Below are 10647 nucleotides of genomic sequence, written 5' to 3'. Positions count from 1 at the left end.
CCAGTGAATATGATCAATTCTTTCGAATTCGAAGTCTCTTTTTTGCGTTGAATATAAATTTGTCTGCTCAGCTATTTTTTCGAAGAGAGCGAGGTTGAAAAATTCGAAAAAGGAGTTTAATGTTTTAGGAGTTATTTAGGAGTTTTTCAGTTATTATTTTATTTAGAATTATTTAGGAGTTATGTTTAATATTAAGTAAAGTAGGTATATAATGTCTAATTATACAGTGTTTGACGCATACCAAAAAGGCGTAGTACCAAATGTTTGAAACTCAACGCGTGGAATCATTCGGTCATATTATCATACATATGAAATGAAGTGTGGACAATTCACGTCGTAGGTTATTTGCGTAATTTTAACACAAGCCACGCGTTGTTTCTTCTTAAAAAAGAGTTATCATGGCCACAACGTTTCTGTCAGTGTATTTGAATATGTTGCCTGTTCGCAGTAAAATACAATATATATTATACTTATTATTATGATGAATGTAGCATCTGATCTTTGCAATGTTGGCATTTAAAATAAGTACTGCGTGATTAGGTAAAACTCTTCTCTATAAAAACGTCAGCAATTTCATATCACAAACCTTACCTCAATAACAAACATACCCCTGATAAAAGTTTGCACTCTTAATGAATATTATAAAATATTTAAAAAAAAAAAAAAAAAAACCTCGGCCGAGCCAAGGTCGCTTCGATGAAAAGCAATGGTAAATTTTCAAAACCCAAAAAGACCTGAGAACATTCGGGAATTTAGCTATACTCTTCAGACTTCCTACACATCTCCCTCCCTCTCTTCACAAGATAATAAATAGAATCTAATTATATATTATCTGATATATTTTCCAATCAGTATGATAAAAAACTGCGAAAGCGGTGGTACCTCGCAAGGGTCCGCTGCCCACGCGGCGGATATACCGTGCCAACAGAAAACCTCGCGTGTTTCAACATTATAAATCTGTGTATCCCTTGTGTTATAATAATTCATATAACCTTCAAGCAGCTCGTGAACCTAATAAGGTGGGTCAGTGTTACTCCTGATAATGTACCTATATATATTAGTGGTTAATTTAATAAAACGCAAAAATTTTTAGTGCTTCATCAACTTCCGCCTTAGAGGGACAATTCTAAAGTTGATAATGTCCCTCTAAAGCGGACGTAACCGGTCCAGATTTATTAAAAAGTAAAAGTAAAATAAGTAGTTATAATTTTGCGATTTATTAAAGTAATAATACAATGCAGTTCTACCATTTATTGACAGTAAACACATTAAAAGAAATTCCAGTATGTAATTGACATAATTCATTATTTTTTAAAAATATTTATTGTTTTCTCTTGTTAGCTAGACACCACACTGCGCCTTCAAGAATATATGTCACTCGAAAGTTTCTTAGCGTAATTCCAAGTCATACCAACATTTCGTAGGTCTCCAGTGTGCACTCTATAGATATATGGTATTTAACTACTTTCCAGGAAGCCAGAATCTATTTGGTTGAAAGCAAGATGAAGTTTTTTCTCAAAATCCAGTAAAGCTAGTTCCAGCCTTCTCGGTACCTAGTTTTTTTGCTGTCACATGCATTCTCCGTACATAATGAATACAGCGGGCTTAAGGTTTTTCACCGGTATGTGTCACTTTATGTCTTTTAAGATCACCAATATGCAAGCATCTATATAAACACACACTGCATTTATAAGGTTTTTCACCGGTATGTGTCATTTTATGTTTTTTAAGATCACCGAGTCTCGAGGACCCATATGAACATACATTACATTTATAAGGTTTTTCACCGGTATGTGTCATTTTATGTCTTTTAAGCTGAGATGATGTCGTGGATCTATATGAACATACATTACAATTATAAGGTTTTTCAACGGAATGTGTCATTTTATGTCTTTTAAGATCACCAATATGCGAGCATCTATATAAACACACACTGCATTTATAAGGTTTTTCACCAGTATGTGTCCTTTTATGTTTTTTAAGATCGTGGAGTCTCGAGGACCCATATGAACATACATTACATTTATAAGGTTTTTCACCGGTATGTGTCATATTATGTCTTTTAAGCTGACATGATGTCGTGGATCTATATGAACATACATTACAATTATAAGGTTTTTCACCGGTATGTGTCATTTCATGTTTTTTAAGATCATTGAGTCTCGAGGACCCATATGAACATACATTACATTTATAAGGTTTTTCACCACTATGTCTCGTTTCATGTTCTTTAAGATCACTAAGTTGCGAGACTACTGTGCTTTGATTTCGATCAAGAATCACGTTCATATGCCCCATTTTGTGAGTTTTTAGAGCATTTCTGCATCCGAAAACTGCGTTACAAATGCAGCAAATCAAATGACGTGAGAAATGGATTACTCTTCTAAGAATAAGTCGAATTTCCTTCGGAGCATCTTGTTCTAAGATTTCTTGTTTTATGTGATTCTCTTCTATCGTCACTGCTGAGTACTGTATCGTTCTACCCTGGATGCTATCGTCTGTGGATTGTTGACTCTCATCTGTATCTTGATTCTTTGTGAAAAATCCCTTGGTAGAAACCTAGAAAAATCGTAATAATCGATATCAATATTATCAATTATGAGTTATAATATTCAATTTGTTTTCTTGACGCTTTTGTTTTTTAGCACCTTCTAACATTTTTAAATAGCGAAGTGAGAGTGAGATATTGTTACGGAATGATTCATAAGTGGGTCAAATGCACTTATATGTATGTATACATCATCTTCGAGAGAAAAATTATTTGTTCTGTTTTACTGTGCCGTTGGAGAGTGTGCACAATGCCTGCTATGCTGAAAGGCAAAGCTAGAAAATCATATTCAAATTTCATCAAGCAACCTCGATCATTGACAGTATTTTTATATTTCATACATCAGAATTCCACATGATTTAATAGATTATTAACGACAGGTAATATTCCGTATTGGAGAAAATGTGGCCAATAATTCTCAGTAGAAACTTTTACTGTTGGTTTCAATATATCGTGAATTTGAAACATGATTATTAAAAATATTATCACTATTATTAATGTTCAAATAAATTAATAACGTTTGGCTTGCCGACTTTTGCGGCACACTTCGTTTTTATCTATGAATTATTGGTCGTAAAGAGTTATTGGAACACAAATTTCCATTAATTTTATTTGTCTCATCTGCAACAGATTAGGGTAAGAGTCTAATGACTTATCCACACTAAAAATATACGCTGCATGCAAGAAAAAGTAAACCAAGAATATCTCACTTTAGAGATGTATCTTTAACCACAGCACATGACTACACTCATTAAAGATGGTATTTGTTTTTATAATATTAATAATTTATAAAAAAACACATGGGAGACTTCAAATTTTATGTCTGGAGAAATATTGCTAGTTTCATGACTACTTGGTCCGATTTACATTAAATGTCATTTACCTTTCTGTTTGTTGTTCACAACTATTTTTTTTGCTAAGATAGAACTTACGAGAGGGTTAACTGGGTAAACCGAACTGTGATACTGCGCATACTTTTTGACATTTATGAACAATATTTAGACAGGCAACCATGAATAGAGTGACGATCGAGCACGGATTCGAAATTGTCAACATAATCTTTGATTTATGCGATGACGCTCATTTTTGACTAAACGGATTGGTTAATAGACAAAATTGGCGTATATGGAGTAAATCAAGATATGCCGATAAATTGATTTTGAGAAATCGACCTGTCAATTGGCATTCATCTCTGGATTATTTCCTGTGAGACTTCGTGAAGTCACTCTTATATGCTGATAAACCAGCAACATTTATCGTATTGGAAGCCAACATTTTCCGTGATATACCGCCAGCAGTGCTCGACTATATGTAGTCCAAATTGGGCGCCCCAAATTTACTTCATTGAGAATAGCTGTGGTGGCCATATGCCCGAAATCATTTACAAATGTTAATGCCATTAAGATTTTGTTTTTTCTCAAAAAAATAAATTTAACTTTTACAATTTTATTTAAAGGTCCATTGAACTTAAAAAACAACATTTGTAATTAAACATACCTCGTCTGATGGCTTGTCTCGTAGATAAGAGCAGCCAGGTTGAGTTAATTCATCATTACCTTGGTAGATTGCATTCTCAACATATTCTTCTTTGATGATGACTCCCTCATCATTATTCTCATACTTAATATTCATCAGACCATTGTCACACTTCTGAAAATGATATTATAAATATTATGTAATAGTATCATCATTACGATTAGCCTGAAGGGTCACCCATAATAGCTCTTTCTTCAATAATTGGTCGACAATGTATGACTTAATTTGGCAGGTGAATGTATAATCACCAAATGACATTCCAATGTTATGGGCAATTCGACAAAATAGTGTGCTCTTGCGGTCATACTTGTTTATTTTAGTTCAATTGGACGTAGTTAAGCAGAAGCCATCCAACCCCGAAATTGTCAAACTGAGAAAAACGCGTTTGAAAGTTGGAGGCAGTAAAATAAATATTACAAGGCTATTTTAAATGATATTTTAATATTTTTTTCATCAATAGAAATTTAAAAAAATGCTTCTTCATGTGTCATTGTCAAAAATTTCAAAAATGTTTCAATAAAGCCATAATAAGGATTTTTTAGGGTTCGATGGATTCTGCAAAATTGAGAAGGATGTTTTAGTCTATGTGAATAATAGATTATGATACATGTGAACGTTTTAATAATTAATGTATTCTTGTTGCTATACAGAAAAAAAGACAAAATACTTTTATAGCAATTACTATTTACTTCAGTAAAACAAAAGGAGCAACAAAAAAACAATATATTCACCAAAATATTACAGTTTATTAAACTTTAGACATACACAACAAAATTACATCCACATTTTGGTTAAACAATAGGTGTGCAATGCTGATTATACATAAAATATAAATCAAATGAGCAATTATCATGTAGCCTATCATCAAAAGAAGAAAGGAGACAATCAGAAGAAAGCAAAAAATATATTAAACAGAAAATCTTAGGGCTATCCACAGTATTTTTATACTAATCAATATTAGCTTCATATAGCTCCAGATCAAAATCTAATTCACCATTAAAACCGTCGATGTCTTCTATGATGGGTGTTGGTAATGGTGCTAGATTTTTGTAAAAATCTATGGCACCCGCAGGAATCAAATGCATCATACTGTTTATGTCTTTTAATTTTTCAGCAGTGATAGGTTTTACTTCAGGCCAAAGCGGTGTCAAAAGAACGATAAAGCGATGTGAAGGTTTTCCTCTACGATGTACATCCACAATCGCCTCTTCGGCATTCAACTCCGTTTTAATGTTGAAGCAATAAGGGTTTTCTTTATATAATATAATATTTCTTATTTTAAGCCAGTTAATTTTCCTTTTGTCGATATCATATTTCCTGTTTATGATATGCTTTTCCACTTTGATTTCCAACCGTTGATTTGAAGTCTTGTTCTTTTAACATTGTTACAGTGAGAGGATTTTTTTTCCTGCACGACTCCTTTATGGTTATATATTCTCCAGGAGTGTACAGTCTTTGGCACGTTTTTAAGTGACATTCTATGTCACCAAAATCTTTATCATTTGGCAGGTAACTATGCCCAGAATATAAAAACTTAAGTGATATTTTCTCCAATGATGAACTCGATTGTAATATTGCCATCAGCATTAGAGTTAACTTTATATTGCGGTTTTGGCCGCCGCAAGAGTCAGACCACAATATTAAGTTCTTCACATTGGGAGAAACTGCTGATATTATATGTTTGAGGAGGCAAGATCCCACCTCTTGAGCACCTCTTCCAGCAATTCCTTCTAGATAAACATAGCAAAAACTTTTATTAGTTTTGCCACTGTGAACACCCAAATTATACAGCCACAGTTGGCGTTTGTAAAAAATTATATTAGTGAGAATCCGGGGTAGTGGAAGTGTTTTTTGCATATCGAATGTTATACATTCCGTTTCTGGATTATTTTTTGCGATCGTTAAATCTTCTCGCATAAGATTTTGGGCATTTCTCGCCAAGTCCATGTGTGCATTACGTTCAGATTCGATATTTTGTTTTTTCGACGGGTCAACTTCATTCCGAATTTTTACTTCGAATGCGTCACAAATCTGGCAAGTATCTTTTTTTAATGTTTTGGTACGCAAAATGAATTTTTTGTAAAAAATACTTTTATAAATTGAAAAAGTTACCGGTCGTACCTCTTCCGATTTATACACACCATACATTTTAGATAATGTCATGTCTGGAGGTAGAAAATTGGCATTTGTGTCGCTTCGGCAATAATGCGAGACATACTTCGGTAGTTTTTCAATTTGATGGACGACTGTTTGTACATCCTCTTCGGGGATTTTATTCATTCCACCTTGCTTTCGACCCCTCTGATCTAACACTGGAACGCTACTTGTTCTATTTTTGCTCAGTGCTGTGGTTATCCTATACGGGCTAATACTTAAAGTCTTGCAGTACATCATTCGGCATATTCTTGTATTTGCGAGTGAATATATTCTTGTAAATTTCCTTTTTTCTGTGTTTCTTCCGTATAGGCGTTTCTAGGGCTGCTCAGTTACCTGACGGGCAATATAAAGTGTCTGTAAATCATATGAACCCAGATTCCAAAAATGCTCGAATTCACGACGCCTTTCTTCTTCATTGAGAATGTGATCACATTTGAGTGTGCAATTACATTTGAAGTCATTAAATTTTTTAGCAGATTTCAAAACACCCTTATAATCAACGTATGCTTCATTACGATTTCGATTAGTTTTTGCTTCAGAACGGCTTTGCAAAAATTTCTTCTTTCGTCCCTTTTTAGGACGGCCAGTAACAACACAGTTTCGACTCGTTTGGATGTCTTCGGGTGTCGTTGGTAAATTCATTTGATCTAAATCCATGTCAGCATCATCAGCTGATGATGATGTGTGCGAACCGCAGCTAGGCATATAATCATCACCGGAATCTGCATCAACGTCGCTGGCATATTCATTGCGGATAAAATATCTACAAATTATGGCACATATATTGGCAATTATGTAATATTACAAATAATTAATATATTTACCTGATATTCTATGTTATCCATAGTATTTATTTCGTCAACTGTATCAATGACATTCTGAGAAGTAATGTTGCTCTGAAAAAAATAAGTTGAATAACAGTAATTAGTATAAAATATATATTTATTGTTAAGTACGAGTTATGTATTAAGAATGAGGGTTTATAACTATATTTACCTGATTTCCAATGTCGTCGGTAGGCATACAAATCAATTCTCCGGTGTTTTCATCCAACCATTGAATCTGATCGATGTCAATTGCAATAGAATTATTCACATTGTGGCTGTCATTATTATCATTTGTTTTATTACAATTTGTTTTGTCACAATTTGTTTTGTTATTATATACTAAACTGCAGATGTACTTTCCTCTGCTATACATGTTAAATAAGTCAATTAAATAAACACAAACAAGACTAGACAAGACCGGCGCCGTATTGAAAATGACAGTTTAGAAAACATAACCTCACTTTTGAAACACTTGGACCACAAACAAAGAAATAACCGAGCATAGACAATTTTGTAGCAACATCCATGTGGTTTGGATGTGTTCAGCAAAATTTGAATGCGATATTCGATGTATTGTTTTTGAATTGTAGAAAAAATTCAACCCACTTGAACGTTTTCAGCAAAACATAATTTGTGTCATTTATTCAAATGTAAAGACATTCAACCCACATGGATTTATTCTACAAATGTATTTGTATGGTAATTAATTCAATGTCAAAAAGAGCTGAAAGCGCTCAACCCACATGGATGGTTTAAGCGTGTTTTTTTGAAGAATTACATAGCTGTGGGTTAGAAAAAATTATCATAATATTTTTTGTGATGTTCGCTGAGGTTGGATGTCTTCAGCAAATTAAAGTTTCAGTGTAGACTATCTTGAATATGCAAAAATCTCAATTTTGCAAAAATGAGGGTTGGATGGCTTCTGCTTAACTACGTCCAATTAAGAGTACATATTACAGATGGCATCGTTAGTTTTTTTTAAATGCATTAAGCCTTGCCTATACCAAACCAAAATAAATAAAAAATATTCTTCCATCAATAAAATATCTATAACATATTATGGCTTGGTTTCGCAGGGTTTTTGTTAAATTTTAAAAAACTAACATCAAAAATTATTTTAGTGGTAGTTAAATGAAAACAAAAATGTAGATACGAACGAAGAAGTTTTGTGTGTACTATATTTATGTTGGATATTAGCAACCTATGTACACCCTTTGCCGCTGGATGATACCCATTTTGTATTACAAATAAAAAAATATATACTTACTTAAGTATAGGATATAGATACGTATCAGATAACAATATACAATACATTATATACCTGACAACAATAATCAAATGAGCATGTATATTATATGAGTAACCTATGAATCACTGTCAAACATCGACGCATCAAACTTTTCATAGAAGTGACTGCTTTGGTCGCATGGAAAAGTCACTTCATCGAAAGTTTGTTTGAAAGTATGTTTTCAAAATAAAATTGGTCTATTTTCACCCCATTTCAAGTAGATATTGATTTCGTGAATGGTATTGATGGCTGGAAGCAGTTTTTTTTATAAACAATAGAACAAAATGTTATTTTTTTTACAAATCTTACCTTGCATGACTTAAAAGGCACTTACGGGAGATTAATTTAATGTACAATGGATCGCAATTTACGATACCTATTCGCTCTAAAAATCCCTTTACATTCAAATGATGATTGTGATGTATACATCATCATAGTTAATGAAATGCTCACGATTTAACGAAAGATTTATAAACCTATATGTATATAAATTGTATTAACATATTATTAATGTGATCTAAAACCGCTAAATGAAACAAGTTGGAGCGAATTAATAATGGTGAAATAAGTTTCAAAGATGCATTGCAAATTCCAACTTGCTATATAAAACAGTACACATTATATCTACTTACAATATGCCTGTAATCTAAATACGAACAACCCGGTTGAGGATCTTCATCATATAATGGATGTGAAACATCTTCAATAATCTCGCGCTTGACGACGGCTTGTTGATCATCTGTCTCAGATTTTATATTAGAGAGGTCAGCCATTGGGCACTGAAAGAACCAATTATTATATTTTGTAAACACGGTAAAACCAGTCTCAGTTCACGTAACATCCGTATAACAATGTATAATAATTATATTTAACAAGAATTAGTAGATAGCCTAACCTAACCTAACCTACAATAACACAGATGTATCGTAGCTGTCAAATTGTATAAACATGTAATTTTTGAAACCAAGTTTAATATCATCGCAAGTTCATACACTGTTTGTAAAAAGCAACATATTATTATATTACACATATCGCTGTTATTGCCAATCTAAAGTGTTTGTAAAAGATATCATTTTCCAAAAACTAACCTGGAAATTGCAACTTGAAACGTCGGATTTCTCCTGCTTTACATGAGTGCGAACTTCCGGGCTGTTTGGATGGCTAGTCTGTGTATCAATCAAAAGCTTGCTTTCTGTACCAGATTGTTCTCCATCACATTCTCGCTTTACGTCCATTTTAATGGTAAGTGTGCTAGGAACAACGTGACAAACAGGATCCATTCAAGGTATAATATTAGATAAGTGTTGCCGCTGCACGTATAATTATCTATGGCCGAATTTAAGAAAAGTGTATTTCGAGCATAAACACACGGACAAGTTTTACAGGTTGTTTAAAACCTATATTTTAAATTAAAACAACCCAATAGAACAGTTTATTACCTACCTCACCGTTGAATCAATGATCTGGTATGACAAACATATAATTTTGAATGTAGGTAAGTAGGAACGTTAATCATTTGACATGCGGCACCGCCATCTTTAGATTAATGAAGCCTGAGTATAACTTTTTGCACAAGCAACGAATGGTCCACGGCCATTCTATTTATTGATAACGTTATTGCAAGCAGAGTTTTGTATTCTATAATGACTGAAGAGTATAAATAAGTTACTAGTTATTGTCGTTAAGAATCGATTGTCACATTGACAAACGACATAGTGTTATATGATATTATAATACACAGAAAAAGTTTATTTACTTTGATCGTCACTACCAATAATTATTAATAACACATTACCACTAAATCAGATGCACTCCAAGGTCTGCAAGATACGTTAAAATAATTTGAAACTAAGAATACTCCGACAAGTGAACACGACAAACGCGTCAGTATGAGCACTCTAATAGACAATGACAGGTCATCCATAGATAACTGTAGGGGCGAAGAGTAAGACCAGTCGTGTAATGTATGTGTTCTTCAGTGGGCAATGCATAGGGTAATTTTCAAGGCAATAGGTAACTTGTTTCTGCCTACCTACTTTTTTAATCTTTAGGAGGTACTCGAAAGTCTTAATAATAATATGACAAAATAATACATAAATATATATCAAAAATATGAAAAAAAAATCTATAGGTAGGTAGGTACTAGCACGAAAATGTTTCGATATTATAATATCTAACACCGAACATACAAAAAGCTTTCGAGGGTTAGATGGTTCTTCCTCCAAGGATCTCAATACTTATTACAAATAGGCTACCGCGCTCCCAATGGACCGGAACGTACACGTTGATTG

The 10647-nt window shown here is 33.2% G+C and overlaps 1 long non-coding RNA gene across 1 annotated transcript; it reads right to left on the bottom strand.

Moving 5' to 3' along the window:
• Positions 1 to 1091: 1091 nt before the first annotated feature.
• LOC147076016 (uncharacterized) lies at positions 1092 to 9659 on the bottom strand. The gene is made up of 4 exons (XR_015069913.1): positions 9445 to 9659; positions 8989 to 9135; positions 4046 to 4198; positions 1092 to 2559 (listed from the first exon to the last, which is right to left on the bottom strand). It is a non-coding gene; the product is annotated as an uncharacterized LOC147076016 (long non-coding RNA).
• Between the last annotated feature and the right edge of the window lie 988 nt (positions 9660 to 10647).

Source organism: Rhyacophila brunnea, unplaced genomic scaffold, assembly GCF_057557595.1.
Source record: "Rhyacophila brunnea isolate RB1 unplaced genomic scaffold, BYU_Rbru_1.0 scaffold_136, whole genome shotgun sequence".
Lineage (NCBI taxonomy): Eukaryota > Metazoa > Arthropoda > Insecta > Trichoptera > Rhyacophilidae > Rhyacophila > Rhyacophila brunnea.
Note: the sequence above shows the minus strand (reverse complement) of the source record. Positions and strands in the feature narration are given on the sequence as shown.